Genomic DNA, 17,059 nt, shown 5'->3' on the forward strand with positions numbered 1-17,059 from the left:
CCTGCGCCTTTGTCACCATCCCTGGAGGGAGTTCAACCCGTTCTACGCTTTGGAGATAAAAAGTCTCTCTCTGGATAATACCTGATTCTGTGGCTGTCAGATCTGTCACTCCTTCCAGCTCCGAAAACAGGGCCTCCTCCTCCTCCTCCTGCCTGGGAGGAATCAGAGAGAGAGAGAAAGAGAGACCCCGGCTGCTTCTCTTAGGGAACACAGCTCTGGGAAGGAGCAAAGGAAATCCACAAACACAAATAACACAAATTTAAAAAAGGACCCACAATTGTGCTCTGGGTGCGCTCTCTCTCTCTCTTGCCTTGCAAATCAAGACGCTCTGGGTTGGGGGACACAACCACAAACCCCTTAAGCTGATCCCTGGCCCAGCATTTTGCATTATTATTATTATTATTATTATTATTATTATTATTATTATTATTATTATTATTATTATTATTATTATTATTATTATTATTATTATTATTATTATTATTGCTGCTGCTGCTGCTGCTGCTGCTGCTGCTGCTGCTGCTGCTGCTGCTGCTGCTGAGCTCCAACAAGCTTATATTCTCAGCCTCATTTACAGAGAAGCTTTTTGAAGGTCCTTTAAGACTAAACCCTGTTTTTTTTTTTTTAAATATCTATATTAATCTCCTCTCCTGGTTTCCCTTGATCTCCTTTCGGCTGCTCCGGCGCGCCCAAGCCTTTTTTTTCTCTCTCTCTCGAATTGGAAGTTATTTCTGTCCTGCGCCGGTTTATATTCATTTTTGCTCACTTTGATCCGTTTGCTTGCCTTTTTTATAAAACAAGGGATGATCACCCTCTTCCCCCCCCGACTCCCGTCCAATAGCAGTAAAAGGACCCAAACCCCCTCTGCCTAATTTTTTTTTAATAATCCGAATTAAAATGCAGGAAACCTCAATTGCACTCGGAGTCTCTCTCCCCCCCCCCCCGGCTCCCAAAACCGAATGGAATCGACTCCGATCCGGTGCGTGCAAACTGGGCTTCCCAGGGATCGGGGCCAGATCTGCACCCAAGGCTGCTCCTCCCTCCCTCCCTCCCTGGCTATGCCCTTCTCGATCCCCCCCCCCTCCGGTTACTCTCGGCACTTACCGGCTACCGACCGACCGACCACGCGACAAAAACTCTCTCTCCTTTTGCAACCCGCCTTTTGCAACCCAGGAGCGCCCCTCCACCTGTCTATCCGATGCCTTGATTGGCGGGGCGAGCGACCTATCAGCCCGCCCGCCGGCCGGTTGCCCGGCTGCCTGGCCCGCCCCTCTCTCTCTCTCTCTCCCCGGCGCGCCTCCTCCTTCTCCGCCGGCCCGCCGGCCGCTCTCTGGGACTTCGCCCGCGTTCCACCTTCACCACATTCCACCCCCCCCAAGAGCCACGCCCACCGCCCTCCTCCATTGGCTCTCCGGCGCCCCGGAAGGCGTGGCTCCGCGGTAACCCTTTCCTGCCCGGAGGGGGGGAGAAAAGGAAGAGGCTTGGGAGAGGCTTCTCATTGGTTGGTGCTGCTGCTCCTGCTCCTCCTCCGGAGAGCCGGAGTTTGGGATCCACGTGGGCAGGTTGTGTAGCCGTGGGTTGTGTAGGTTTGTGTTGGGGGGGCCTGTTGGCAAATCTATAGAGACAGAGAAAGAGAGGAAAGCACAAATGTTGGGTCACCCCTTTTTAACCCCCCTTGTAATCCAGGAAAGCAGGCCCTGAAATCAATCTATTCCTTTTAAAGGTACAAAATATGTAGTTTGATTGTCTTTTTCATTCTGTTGTTGCTCCTGCCTGGAACAGACTGACATGGATAACTTTTGGAAATGGCCGGGCTTAGCTCAGCCAGAGACAACTCAGGTTTTGTCTGCCGAACAGCCTATGCTCAATCCGCTTGTAGATCTTGACAAGATTGGGAAAGCCGCTTTTTGGATCTCTAGGGAGCCGCTGACATCGGAGCTTGCAAAAGTTACAGTGGGCCCTCTACTTACGGAATTAATCCGTATTGGAACGGTGGCTGCAGGTCGAAAAGTCTGTAGGTCGAGTCTCCATTGACCTACAATGCATTGGAAACCAATTAATCCCTTAACCAGCCGTTTTTGTTCCATTTTGGTTCCATTTTGGTTTTTTCTGGTCTGTAGGTCGATTCTCTGGCTGCAAGTCGAATCTAAATTTTGTGGTCAGAGAAGTCTGTAACTCAAAAAGTCTGTAAGTTGAGCCGTCTGTAAGTTGAGGGTCCACTGTACTTACAAGACTACAACCGCCCCCCCCAGCATTCTTTCAGGTGGTGTGGATTCTGGGAATTGTACTCCAAAAAGTAGCCTTTCCAGCCTCTGCCTACTACTATACCTGGTTTAACAGTCTGAACTGATACAAAGTAGATGCCAATCAGATATTTTTAGAGAAGGGAATGTTTGGGATGGCCTTGCCTACTGCACAGTGTGTGACTCATCCTTCTAAGCAAATCTCAGCAGCCACATGTCTTTGCCTGATACACAGAGAATCTCAACCCTGAATTTTAATCATTAGCTCCACAATCGCAGCGCACTATTGTGTATGCATGGAGGCCTCCAACCCATTTTTGAAGATCTGTTTGCAATTGTCTCCCCGATCATTCTTTAAGATTTTAGAAGTATAACAGTATAATATTTTAACCTCTTGGCCTAGCTACGGGAAGCCAGGTTTAGGCCGAATATCAGGAAAAACATCTCAACTGTTAGAGCAGTACGACAATGGAACCAATGACTTTGGGAGGTGGTGAGTGTACCGACTCTGGAGGCATTCAAGAGAAAATTGGACAACCCTCTGGTGGATTTTTGATTTGGATTCCTGCACTATTGGGTTCAGACTCAATAGCCTTATGGGCCCCCTTAGAGCTCAATTACTCTATGATTCTGTGATTCAAGCTTCTACACATTGGAAGACAAGGCTCATGGCACTTGTAGTGGACAGACGGCCTTTCACAGAGCCAGATGCTTCAGGAGCGACAGCTAAACCCAGAGGAGGTGCTGGTACTTGTAGGTATAACAAAAATTAAAAAATATTGTGGGAAGAAGAAGAATTTACATTCAAGCCGATTCTGTCTTGAGATCCTTTCAGTGTCAACCTTTTTTCCAGGGCTTTCTAGGTCGAGAACGTTCAGAAGTGGTTTCCCATTCTCTTCCTCTAGGGGGAGCTCTGGGACTGTGCAGCTTGCCCAAGGCTACCCAGGCTGGCTTTTCTCCCAGGCAGCCCAGTGGAGGGAATCGAACTCTCAACCAAGACTAACAAATTTATTTCAGTCTGAGTTTTTACTTCTTCAATCCGCTTTTTTTTTTTAATGTGGCAAAATGGCCCAATAGGGGCTCAAGAACAGCATTTAGGGGGCAGGTTTATATACACCGTATATATGGGGGTGAGGACGGGGCAGACACAGGGAATGAAAGGGACAACATGATTAAAACTGGGAATGAAGTTCCGAAGTATTGATGATTAGATATCCTGGCAATAGGTTGAGCAATTGCAAAGAGTAAATTCCTAATGATCCGCTATTACACAGTAGTTATCCAGTTGGCTTTGAAACACTGAGGAGCTGATTCAATAGGTCTCTCGGCAAACACATTTCGCAGTTTTCTTGCTCTTTCTGGATCGTCCAAATCAAGAAACTTGTTCCTTTGCTGCAGCTGCCATGCCAGCTGCCTTCCCAGACTACACTCGAGCCCTTGACATAGACAAGCTTTGTTTTGTTTTTCTAATAGTAGAGAGAGTTGGGGTATTGTTGGTATTACTTTCAGACTGCTACAGTAGGGGTGCAGGAGCATCGTTCGGAGCAAATGGAAGGTTCCGGGTTCAAGGCATGTCATCAATCATGACATCATCAAAAGAAGCCGAACCGGATCTGGCCAAAGGACTGTGTCCTCCCACAAGGACCAACCAGACCCCTCCTGTGGAAGCCAACAAGGGAGGGTATGGGAGTGGCAGGATCCTCTCATTTAGTCTGAGCAACAGCTGCTCTCTGTGACACCAAATGTAACCGAAAACCATCACAAGGAGTTGGCATTCTTGGCTTTTTCCCTGATGAATTGAACTTATCTCCTGAAGTCCTCCCAAGTGGTGTGGCCACCACCATTCATTCATTCATTCATTCATTCATTCATTCATTCATTCATTCATTCATTCATTCATTCATTCATTCATTCATTCATTCATTCATTCATTGCACTTATATCTTGGGTTTATCCCAACACTCAAGGAAGCTCACAACTTAGAACTAATGCAGCTAATGGAGTACAATAAATTGTAACCTTTATTTATTTATTTAAAAGGTTTTTTTTTAACCCCCCCCCCTTTTCTCCTAAAAAAAAGAAGGTCCCATCCTTAAAAACACAATATTGAAAAGAGGCTTCAGCGGATTATCGTTAAAATAGTAATCTGTGAGTAGAAGCCATTTTAAAAAATGAAATGTGTTTCTATAAAAGGTTTTTAAAAGTACAAAAAAAGAAAAAGAAATCCACTTTTAAAAAAAACATCATCAGCCTCCAGTGGGTTGCCAGAGGTCTTGGCTGGTGGAAGAGAAATAGGCAAGGAGGGGCCAGTTTGGCCTCCAGTGGGAGAAGGTTCCACAGCTAAGGAGCAGCAACCAGAAAGGCCCTCTCCTGTGTCCATCTGATGGTAGACTTAACCCCAGGCTTCAACTACATGTTATGTGAAGAAATGCATCATTGCATCTGTCCCAGATCCCCCACCCTTTAGTTTCAAAGACGGGAAAAAGAAGATGGCCCTTCCAAGGCTATATCATATATAGTTTTATATTATATCCTCTGCTTGTCTTGTTAATAAATTACAAATCTAGTGTTGTTTTGGTTTACCATCTTTGGCAGGGATGTGACTAGTGTCCCAAGACTTGTTGTCAAGTTGAACTGAAGTCGTGTCGGTGACTCAACCGTGTGTGCCCCCCCCCCCATGACTCCGACTTGACTCAGAACTCACCCACCCCTCCTTTCTTTCTGTGGAAAAATGCTTGATTTTAATAGGGACTAGGGACTTGGTCCCAAAGGAGGCTCAGACTTGGCACTTGTACCCAAAGACATGCCAGCACCCCTGGTTTTCAGTATGATATTTGTTTGATCCTGTCGGTATTATAGACTCCCTGTTGTTAGCTTTATAAAAGTAAAGGTAAAGGTTCCCTTTGACAATTAAGTCCAGTCGTGTCCAACTCTAGGAGCTGGTGTTCACTGCCGTTTGTAAGCTGAAGAGCCGGCATTTGTCCATAGATAGTTTCCGTGGTCACGTGGCCAGCACAACTAGACACAGAGTGCTGTGACCTTCCCACCGAGGTGGTACCTATTTATCTACTCGCATTTTTGCATCCTTTCGAATGGCTAGGTTGGCAGGAGCTGGGACAAGCGACGGGAGCTCACCCCCTCGTGTGGATTCAAACGAATGACCTTTCAATCCACAGCCCCGTGGCTCAGTGGTTTAACTTGCAGCTTTACATACTGTCTTTTAATGATGTGAGCCGCCTTAGGTCCTTGCCAAGGAGAAAGGTGGGGGTAAAAAAATATTTTAAACAAATCGATAAAATAAAAATTGCAATTTTTCATCAGAGGAGAGCTGTGGCCACAAGGATGCACAAATTATGATGTGTGACTGCATCATAATTTGTGTGTGTGTGTGTGTGTGTGTGTGTGTGTGTGTGTGTGTGTGTGTGTGTGTGTGTGTGTGTGTGAGAGAGAGAGAGAGAGAGAGAGAGAGAGAGAGAGAGAGAGAGAGAGAGAGAAGTCAATAGGACATCCACGTTTTCATTTTCAGTTCTGTCCTGACGATCCCCAACATGGAACTGGCCTCTTCTCCAAGGGTGGTGGATGATGGAACTGTTTTCTCAAACCACTGTCACCCAGAGTAGACATTTCTAGACCAGATGGATAAACAATTCTGTATATCACTTCCCATTCTATCCAAGTGCAATTAATTTAAGACCTCTCTCCCCTGGAAAATACCAGGGAAAAGGTCTTTCAAACCAGCCTTCCGCAAGCTAGTACTTTCCGGGTCTCCCTTTGGCCATGTTGCCTATGGATGATGGGAGTTGTAGCCCAACATATAAGGAGGGCATGGGTTGGGAAGTCTAATTTAAGCTCAGAGGAACACTGTGGCTGCCACCCCAGAACGTCTTCACCGTTGCTGGCCCTTATTTCCATATCATGTGGCATCAAAACCCGCCCTTGACAGGATCCGTCCAAGGCCCCCTTGACAAGCCCACTCCGTGTGAGCTGTCTTTAAAAAATGCATTCCTGACACCAGCGTTCCCTTTGAAATGGAAGATGCTCGTTCTATCAAGCCAGGGTTTTAATTAGCAGGGTTTCGGAAGCGCTGCTGTGTTTGATGTCTGTAAACAGAGAGAGATCCAAAGCTGGATTGGTACTATAAGGGTGGATGTCTCTGGGGCTTGCATCGTGGAAAAAATGTATTTTAGTAAGGCTTTGGCTGTCTGGCTTGAAGATTCATCTGCAGAGAGCTCCATTAGGCATTACTGCTGCCGTCAAGTTGCCCCCGACTCCTGGTGACCCGATGAAGGAGCAACCTCCAGCATGTCCCATCCTCAGCTCTTGCAGACTCAAGACTGTGGTTGCCTTTAGGGAATGAATCCCTCTTGTATTCGGTTCTTCCTCTTTTCCTGCTGCCTTCCACTTTTACCAGCATTATTGTCTTTTCCAGAGAACCTTGCCTTCTCATGATGTGCCCAAAGTAGGACAGCCTCATTTTGCCTCCAGAGATACTGTAGTTCAGACTTGGTTTGCTCTAAAACCCTCTTCTTTCAGGCAGTCCAAAGCAATCCTCCATCACCACATTTCAAATGAATTTTTTTTTTTTTTTGCCTGTTAGCTTTCTTTGTGGTCCAGCTTTCACATCCATATAGGGTGGCTGGAAATACAACAGTGTTGATGATCTTGGTCTTTGTCTCCAGGAACACTTGATGCTATATGCTACCCAACCAGTATTTTTTAATATACTACCCGACCAGTATTTTGAGCAGCTATAAAGCTGTCTGTGCTTTTGTGCAGACATGGTAGTTAACCATGGTTGGGGATTGCTAGGAAACGACTACTGGATAGCTCAGTGATTTAGGTCTCTGGCTGCAGAGCCAGAGGTTGGGAGTTTGATTCCCCTCTTGTGCCTCCTTGGCAAGACGTGGACTTGATGATCCATTGGGTCCGTTTCAACTCTAGAGTTCCAAGATGATTAAAACCATGGTTTTAAGTCATTTTTGCGAACCATGGTTTATGTCAACCCTACTTGAAAATTTACACTGGAACGGTGGAAACCATAGTTAAGAAGACGGTGATCCCAAACTCCAGATCCTCTGGCTCGAAAGAAGAAAGAATGGCCACCGAGTTCTTGCATGGATACTTGCCCGGATTAGTAACAGCCAGCAAGTTTGGAAGTGATAAAATGATCCACTACTTCCCTCTCCCCTTAACATCCCTCAGTAAGGCAAATTTGCTTCATTGCCCTTTCTCTTTGGCAAATAGGACCTACGTCTTATTCCCGTGTTCTGCTATCTGTTTCTTCCAGGAGCAAGACTTCATTCAACAGACTTCAGACTGCCATTCTAAACACAAATCCTACGTTAAAGGCATGCGTACCCGGATGCACCTTATTGTAGATCATTGCTGAAGGGTCAAGGCACATTGTGATAGTGAAGTCAGGCGCAGAACTGAATGATTCCCCGGCATTTTGCCAATTGATCGCTGCAGATTACACAAACTTCATGCAAGCACGTAAATGATGCCTTCTCCAACGTCGGTGCCAAACGATGAAGCATCCAGAACCAACCTATTGAGCAGAAGCCTCCAGGTCTTTTCATTTGGCACTGGACCTTCTGCCCATAAAAAGGAAGGAGCCATCTTGTCTGTCACCTGAGGACGTAAATTGGTTCGGGACAGCTGTGCTGTCATGGCAGTACTATCTCAAAGGTGGGTCTCCCTGGCTTTATCTTAATAGAAATACGAAGAGTTGAAGAATTTGTGGGAAAGAAGAATCTGCCTTGAGGGTGGGTGGAGGGAGAGAGAGAAAAAACTGCTTTCTGTCCCTTCTAAGTGTGGCAACACAAAGAATCTACCCCAGATTCAGAAAAGGGTGTCTTTGTAGATTGCAACAACCAGAATTTATTTATTAAGGTAAAATGTTTTTACCCCGCCTTTCTCCTAAAAAAAAGCACCCAAGGCAGCTTACATCATTAAAAGCAGAATACTAAAAGCTAAAAACCATAATTTATTCAAATGTTAGAGAAGGACTAATTACATTATATTAAAATTTTCAGGTCAAAGCATTATGAAAAACAGATTTAAAAGTAACAAAGTATAAACCATGTTGTTTATTGTCTCCTAGACAGCCTGGCTGAAGAGAAAGGTCTTTGTTTGCGGAAGGACAGGAAAGATGGGGCCAGCCTGGCCTCCAGTGGGAGGGAGTTCCAAGGGATGATGGATCTTCCTTACAAAGAACCTGGGAAGGTGGTATTTCCAAGAGAAAGGTCTGTCTTCTAATGATCTTAACACTTGAGCAGGCCCATAAAGGGAGACGTGGCCCTTGAAATCACTTGGACCTTAGCCATTTAGGGCTTTATAGGTTGGAACCAGCGCTTTGAGTTGAGTCCAGAAATGGATCGGCAGCCAGTGGAGCTATTGCAACAGGGAAATGCGTGATCTCTGTGACCAGCTCTAATTAGAGATCTGGCAGCTGCATTTTGGACCTGCTGAAGTTCCCAAAGGCAGCCCCAGGTAGGATGCGTTACAGTAATCCAGCTGGGATGTCATGAAGGCACGTGTCAGTGTGACCGGATCAAATCTCTCCAAGAACTGGCACGGCTGGCGCAAAGCTTTTTCACTGGGCAAAGGCGCTCTTGACTATTTTATTATTTATTTGCCATCAATGGTGGGCATCCAGGCTCAGTAACAACCCAGGAACACACACACACACCCAGAGCATTGCACCTCTGTCTAGCGTGGCCATGTTGGTTGGTGTGTGTGTGTCTCTGTGAACTGTAGTCCAGAGAAAGGAACTTTTCCAAGTTCTCCGTCCATCACGCTCACCTGCTAGCCTCCCTCCACCCCCAACGCCGCCCCCCTGTCTTTTCCTAAAAATCTCTTGGTTCCGCTTATAATCTGATAATGCCATTCTTTACGAGATCACCGCCCTTCACCATGGCAACACCACTGACCTGATTTGTAGGCAAGTTGGATGGCAGGTCCTTGCCAATTGGCACCATGCCATCATCAAAACGGGCATCATGCTGTTGTTTTTTAAGTAACACAAAGGTAAAGGTTCCCCTTGACGTTTAGTCCAGTCGTGTCCGACTCTAGGGCGCGGTGCTCATCCCCATCTCCAACCCATAGAGTCAGCGTTTGTCCGCAGTCACGTGGCCAGTGCAACTAGACACGGAATGCCGTGACCTTCCCACCGAGGCGGTACCTATTTATCTAATCGCATTTTTAGATGCTTTCAAACGGCTAGGTTGGCAGGAGCTGGGATAAGCGGCGGGAGCTCACTCCGTCATGTGGATTCGATCTTACGATGGCAGGTCTTCCGACCTTGCAGCACCGAGGCTTCTGCGGCTTAACCCGCAGCGCCACCACGTCCCATTTTAAGAGGCATACCCAAAGTCTAAAGTGAAAGACCGGAGGTGGGGTATAGTCAGTCTCTCAGAACAGGGATTGTTCCATAATTAATAGGAGGATGTGGGCTCCATGCGACAAAATAGACACCTTTTGTGGCTTTAACTGCTACAGAGGAGGTATGAGGTTGCCAGTTTCTCTCAGGGCTGGCTGATGGGAGGAACAGCATTGGCTCAGCTTCCCTTTTTAATGCAAGCCTTATTCCACCTGATCCAGTGAAAGTTTACTCAAAAGATTAACCGAACTTTGTGGGGAATGACATGTTTTTCAAGCTGTGGATGCTTAGGACAGCAGCTTCGTAAGTCAGAGTCTCTCGAATGCTTTGTGGCCACTTTCTAGCCCTCCTCTTAAAGGAAGGTCTAGCCCTGTATTCAGCATCCTTTCTGTGCAAAAGCTAATCCTCTAGGAGTGGATGATCATATTGGCTGGAGTTCTAGTGTTGCATGGCAAACTCTCTTCATGATTTGTGTAGATAACAAAAAAAGACAACAGCAACAACAACAAAAATGACAACATTCTTGGCATCTCGATCTTGCATGGAACCAAGATCTCTTGAAGAGGTTGACGAATGCTCACAGAACTGTCCAGTCCTACCAAGATGATTTGATTTGAGAAAAATCATGGGAGCAGCAAAATCCTTTCACGTCCTTCAAAGGCGTGGGGATAAAACGGAGCTCTAAGGAGCCCTCATCACAAAAGCCATGTGGTAAGGCATTTATTCCCCCCGTCCAGTAACGTCTTCAGGAATCATCAGATCCAGGTAAGAGTACAATCCCTACAATAGGGTAGCCGGACAAGACATGAACATTTAGCCTATCGAGAAGGATGATTCAATAAATCCACCAAGGGGTTCCACAATCAGAACATGGCGACACTCCTCCATCCTTCTCCCATCGTAGGTCACCCCACAAAGTAACCCGTAGGTCTGCATTAAAGTTGGCCCCGGAGGGAAACGTAGACAGCGCCTGCCAGCAAGCTCTGACAAAGGTAGCCCCTTTTCGGAAATCAAACTTAAGACCAGTTTTGAAATCATTCTAGAAAATTCAGTTTATCCCAAAGTTGCTGGAGCGTTGGGATAAAAGTATTCTCAAGCCACCTTACTCAGAAGAGGAAGGCTAGCCATTGGCCTATCCTTGTTTTTTATCTCCTGGATCTTGTTCAGCCCCATCTTTAGTGCGATCACATGCCACGTGCAGCAGATTCCTGGGGTTTGGGGGGGAGCAGTACCAATGCTGGAGAATAGAACGTTGTGTATGCCATGGCCTGCCCTTCACAGAGCTTCAAAAAGTTAGTGTTTTGGACTACAGCTCCCAGAATCCACCTGATCCTGCTGGCCGGGTCAGTTGTGGGAGCTGTAGTCCAAAAGAGTGACTTTTTTTGTGCTCCGGTGCCTCCATCCCTGAAACTCACTTAGCCTTGTCGAGCATTGTGGAGGATAGGGTGGAAGTGTTACAGAAGAAGGGAACTGACATTGGTTGCCCATTGGTTCCTGCGTCTTCAGAGATGGAGAGCCGCCATCTTGTTTTTCACCAATGGCAGTCAGTTGTCTCGGGTGAGCTCTGTGGGTGATATTTCAGGCTACCTGGCCCCGATCCAAAAGCTGAACAGCAGCGCCATGTATATTCTGGCTCCTTCCCAGTCTATGCCAAACAGTATTTTCTTTAATGAGGCAAAGGTTCTTTGAAGTACTTCAAACAAACAGAACGGTTGGCATTTGATAGACTCTTAGACACTTAATGACACTCTGGGGCCTGTTCTCATTTGCAAGAGATTTATTTTAAAAGATTGTGTCAGCCAACGTGTACATTATGGCTCCTTATGAATGCACCCAACTACTTTCAGAGTGAATTAAGAGATTTTAAGGAGTTGAGAACTGACTTGCGTGAGCTTCAGCTGAGCTTTTAACTGGTCTCATTCCAAAGGCTTGCCTTGTCCAACGTTCTGCTTCTGACAGAGGACGACCAGACGCCGCCAGAACACGTGCCAGCAGGAGAACAACACAACTGTCACCTTTTGCTTGAGCCACTGGTGTTGGCAACAGAGTTCGGCAAAATTCCTTTTTGGAATGACCATTTCCAGCCTGGAACTGTAGCCCAAAGCTTTTCAAGGTTTGATCGAGACGCAGTCTGTCTCTCGTATTGCAAGTTGTTTTATGGCCACTATGGCTAGTAGCCATTGGTAACCTCTTCTTATGTGAATTTTTAGGTCCCCCTTTTAATAATATCAACATGGATGGCCATCAACACATGCAGTGAAATGGAACTCTGTAGTCTGTGTACTTCCTCTTGCCCATCCTTAATTTCATACCCTTCAGCTTTAGTGAATAACCTTAGTGTTATCTTAGTATTATGAGACAGAAAGAAAAACGTCTGTCGTGAACCTTCTTTCTCCACACCATTCAGAATTTTATAGACCCCTTCTTATTTGACTTCTTTCAAGGCTAAACCCTCTTAATCTTGCGCCTTTTCTTCTTAAGAGGGCTTTCCCTTTTGAACATGTTCATTACCCTCGTCTGTAACGTATCACGGGAGGCCGTGGAAGACAGGAGGGCCTGGCGTGCTCTGGTCCATGGGGTCACAAAGAGTTGGACACGACTTAAGACTAAACAACAACAAACCATCTTCATGGGCTACACAATGGGCTAATTATGAGTGTTCCGAATCAGTGCTCCCCCCCAAAATGTAGCCCTACCTCTGTGCCAAAAGGGAATGGGACAGGTCTGAAAAGGGGCAGGATGGACTACTCGTAAGTCAAAACACATCTGGATGCCGTAAGCCAAATAGCATGAAAAGCGATTCAAATGGTGATCTATTTTGCCAGTGTAGATGTATCCTTAATTAGCTGAAACGAGGATTCTTAGTAGCTTTCTTATCTCAATGTCTCTTTCAAATAAACAAACATTGTTTTTCTCATGTTATTTGAAATGCGGATATTCTTTCTTTCCTAATGGGGAAGCATGCTCTACTAAGCATTTCTCTATTCAGGGGGTGAATCCATAAGTAAACTTGTCTGCTGTTTGCTGCCACTTGCTCAGCTAACAATGTGATCACTCCATTGAGAATTCCCTTTTTAGCCGACAATACAAGAGCAAAGTCTGTCCACATAAGTAGGAGCCCTCTGTTTTGGCAGACCTTGGAACGCTCAGCCAGGGATTTAACAGAACGAGTACACGTTGGGCACCAGAAACACCTTGGCGTGTTTATTTTATTATTAAAAGATTATTTTTAATACCGTCCTTTCAATCATTTCAGCAGGATGGTTTACAAAAAAGAATGAAGCAATTGCTCCAAAATAAAAGGTGATCCAAAATTACCAAGCAATGAAAACATCTTAAACAGAGGATTGAGGATACCATTAAAAAAGATCAGGAAAACAGATTTACCTTCGAAAGGAAGCACCTACTGCTAATTTAAATGAAATTGTATAGGAGTCAAATTATTATTTACTTATTTTTTTGATCAGATTTCCCTTACCTTTATAATCAAATAAGGAATGTAACCCCCATCGTATCTCACCTACAGCAAGCAGAGATTGGGGGAACAGGACCAAAGGCGATACTGACTCTCAAAGTACTGTATTTATTCAGTAGGGAGTAACTCTCAGTGAACACGAGATCCGAGTTGATTCCAAAGCACACAGGAATGAATCCACGAACAGAGGATGTCAACGCAACATATCAAGCAAAAAGCCTAACTGGAATGTTTCCTATTGCACCTTGAAGGTACCAGCCATCCTATTCCCATAGCAAAGCTTTGGAAAGCTATGTTTTTGGACTACATCTCCCAGATTCCCCCAGTCAGCTAGGAGCTGTAGTCCAAATGAAAGTTTTCAAGACTTGGCCTTGTACAGGATCTGTTGATCTAACCAGACTTAAGCAGTTCGTGGATCTGCAACAGCCCCCTTTATGAATTGGTTTATTTTTTTTCCAGCCTGGGCATCCATCCCTAAGACCGACCTTCACAAGTCTTCCTCTCCATCTACAGGACAAATGGTTGTGTCCTTGCGATGTTCAGCGACTAGCAAAGGAACGACATCTCCACCACACACTCCTCCTTCCCCAACACAACGTTCACTTTCTCTGTGGCCCCATAAATATGTTTAAAAGCAGCAAAGGACGGTTTAATCAACAGCAGAGAGGAGACAGAAGCCCCCCTGGGATCGGCTGATGGGAAGAGGGAGTTGGTTCCCCCCCCTATCAAAGTGGCCTTGGCCCACTCCACAACATTTTCAATCATTTCTCTCCCCCCCCCCCCACCGGCCCCCTCTTCCCCTTTCCCTGAGCGCTCTGCTCATCTCATCCTGCCAGCTTTTATGGCCGTGGGAATGATCTATGGAGACATCGCCACCGCTTCTGCCTGTGTGCCAACCGCATAAATACTCTCTGGCGAGGGACAGGAAATTTGGCGGGGGGGATGTTCTACGTTGGGGAATATCAGTTAAGAAGACAGAAACGGTGGGCCACCTAAGAAATCTAGTGCCCTGTTGGTTTTTTGCCTTACCTTGCTTCTAGTACATCAACCCGCAGCATTATAACATCCATGCCCACTTTCTGGGGCGAGCAAAGCAAAAAAAAAAAAAAAAGGAGAGAATCCCAGGTCTGTTATGTTTGGGGTTGGACAAATGCCCTCCTACATCAATGGGTTGTCCAGGTCTCAGGGGGATTTTTGTGTTCTGGTCAGGAGAGAAATCTGAAGGCAAGCAGCGCTAGAGGAGTTTGGTTCGTGATATGTGGTGAGTTCAATCTGGAGCCTTGCGGCACAGCGGCTACACTGCAGTCCTGCAGTCAAGACTCTGCTGGGTTTCATCCTGAACGGTTCAGGCAGCCAACTCGAGGCTGACTCAACCCTCCATCCTTTGGAGGTCGGTAAACTCGCTGGTGGTAGTGGGGGGCAGTGTGTAATGAAATTGCAAACCACCCAGAGGATGCTTAAAGCACTATGGGATAAGCAGCACCATTTCCATTAATTTGCTTTTAACATTTGGGGGGCCAGGCCGGTCCTCACTTCCCAGCTGGTGTCCGGGCTCACTAGCTCAGCACATGTTTGCATTCACGGTGTACACACAATGTTAGTTTAGGAGGCAGTGCAGGAAATTCATCCTCTCATATGTACTCACATGTGTACATATACAAACAGGCGTATTGTTCTGCAATGATTACAGAGGGACCCACCCTCTCCTCCCAGGGAACGGGAAGCTGGTGACCTGAGAATCTGAGCCACCAGACACCAACCTGCTTACACAATGGCCAAGAGGCCAATTCTCAGAAGAGGGCCCCTGGAAAGAGACTATCCTGCCCCAGCCACTAAACCCTCTTGTCGGCTTGCCAGCGGACAGAGGCTGGCAAAGGAAAAAAATTTCCTTGTCTTTTTCCCCTTTCTTGTTTTCATTCATTTCTCATCCCATCAGAAGAAAAGTCTCCTTAAGAAGGAAAAGACATTTTTTCTCCTGTTATGTTTTGAAAGAGGTAGTTGTATTAAGGTGCAACTACTCTGGCAAGTCAAATCGGAGCGATTCCACTGGCTTGATTTACGGTCTCTTGTGCAATTGTATTTGGTTTTGTTGATCACGCAAAAAAAACCAACAAACACCCTGGGGTTGTTTTGGTTTCCGTGTCCACGTGGATCCCCTCAATCCAATGCAGTTTGATCCATGCCCACAGCCGCCCCCCTTCTGCTGATCCCTGGCTTTCCTTTTACCGTCTGTCATCAAGGCACCCGGCTGTTTAAAGGGTTGTATGATGGTAGAGGAAAAGGGACCGTTTTCCAATGTTCTTGATACATATACAAACATATACGCATACCATAGAAAAACTGCAGTTTGTTGAAGGTTATCAGAGTTGTTTCAATGTGATACGGGGTTTTATCTTTCTTTTTCTTTTTGATCTGTGCTCTTACACTAAATACAGTAAAAGGTAACGTTTGCCCTTGACATTGAGTCCAGTCATGTCTGACTCTAGGGCGCGGTGCTCATCCTCGTCTCCAAGCCGTAGAGCCAGCGTTTTGTCCATAGACTGTTTCCATGGCCATGTGGCCAGCATGACTAGACACAGAACGCCGTTTACCTTCCCATCGAGGTGGCACCTATTTATCGACTCACATTTTCTACATGCTTTCGAACTGCTAGGTCGGCAGGATCTGGGACAAGCACTAAACAGTTTGTTCTAAAAAATTTAGTGTCCTAAATCATCACACCCCAACTTACTAAAGGCACCAGGATATCATCCGAAGTCACATTCCCCAGTTCTTGGGTGGAGCAAAAAAGAAAAAGACCACACACACACACAACCACACAGGCAAAATACCATACATAATAGAAACAAAACAGAAGTATGACGACACCTTGGAGATGAATCTATTTATTTCAGTTTGAGTTTTAGTGGATTAAAATCTTCTTCCAGAGATGCATGTGTCTGAAATAACTCTGCCAGTTATTAAGGTGCCCCAATATTTTGCCTTTCATTTTCTTTCAGTTTTTGTTCTACGTGCTGTTTTCCCTTATATGAGCTCACCTCCATCTGCAGATGGCAAAATAGCTTGGTTTTATATTGTGATTGGTCCTAGAGAGGTAAAGGTGGGCTTCATTTGCAAGTCTGTCCAGTCAGGCATGGAATTCTGAAGGAATGGCGTGCCTGGAGAGAAAATATATAATGGAGCTCATCCACATCAAGTGTATGATTCTGATGCAGCGACCCTCTCGTAGGCAAATGCTGATGTTTTCCCACCATGTTGAATATTGAATAATAACAGCAGTTATGAGTCACTCTTCAAAATTTCCTAGAGAGTTTGGAATACCCGTAGACAATATAAGAATTTTTAAAAATATGGCTTCCAATTTTATATGGGATGAGAAGACATTTGTCCTTATGGATTTTAACCAGAGCCTGGAAACATTACTTTGTTTCCAACAACAACTCCCAGAATTCATAGCAACCTGGTTTGCTCCAGTGCTGGCCTCAACACACCCAATTTTGTCTGATTTTGGAAATTAAGTCAGTCTAACATACCAAAAAGAATGCATGCCCTTCTGTAGTGCCAGAAAGGAGCGGGACAGCTCTTAAAGGGGCAGGATATAGCTAGAAATACCTATGGATGCTGTCATTGGATTCAAACCAAACCATACCAACAGTGGTCCATATACCGATCTCTACACCTCTCTCAACAAGCCCTGGGATAGAGCAACTTGGCTTTGCCAGAAGGAGCAGAAATCTAGGGGTGACCAACATCTAGAGAATATCCTTACAGAAGGTCCACTGAAATTGATGGAATTGGTTCACATATGTCCTCTCTATGAGACATTTCTTTAAAGGCACAGAGGAGGGAGACCTGTTTTTAAAAATGGATAATGCACTCATTCCATCAGAAGCAGTATCCTGTTTTTTTTTCCTTCTTGTAAAACAGACAACATGATGGGGGACGTGTTTATGAGTGTGG

The 17,059-nt window shown here is 45.6% G+C and overlaps 1 protein-coding gene across 2 annotated transcripts in view; it reads right to left on the minus strand.

Annotated features, from left to right (window-relative positions):
* EXTL1 (exostosin like glycosyltransferase 1) overlaps window positions 1-1,247 on the minus strand; it is a 63,767-nt gene extending 62,520 nt beyond the window's left edge. The window contains exons 1-2 of one of the 2 annotated variants that reach the window (XM_078379947.1): window positions 1,105-1,232; window positions 82-152 (exon numbers count right to left, since the gene is read on the minus strand). The gene's annotated coding sequence lies outside the window, so the exon portion shown is untranslated. Of the gene's footprint in view, window positions 1-81; window positions 153-1,104 lie in introns of both variants that reach the window. The other variant, XM_072980292.2, reaches the window with a different exon arrangement.
* Window positions 1,248-17,059: the final 15,812 nt, after the last annotated feature.

The sequence above is a fragment of the Pogona vitticeps genome, chromosome 9 (genome assembly GCF_051106095.1).
Source record: "Pogona vitticeps strain Pit_001003342236 chromosome 9, PviZW2.1, whole genome shotgun sequence".
Taxonomy (NCBI): Eukaryota; Metazoa; Chordata; class Lepidosauria; order Squamata; family Agamidae; genus Pogona; species Pogona vitticeps.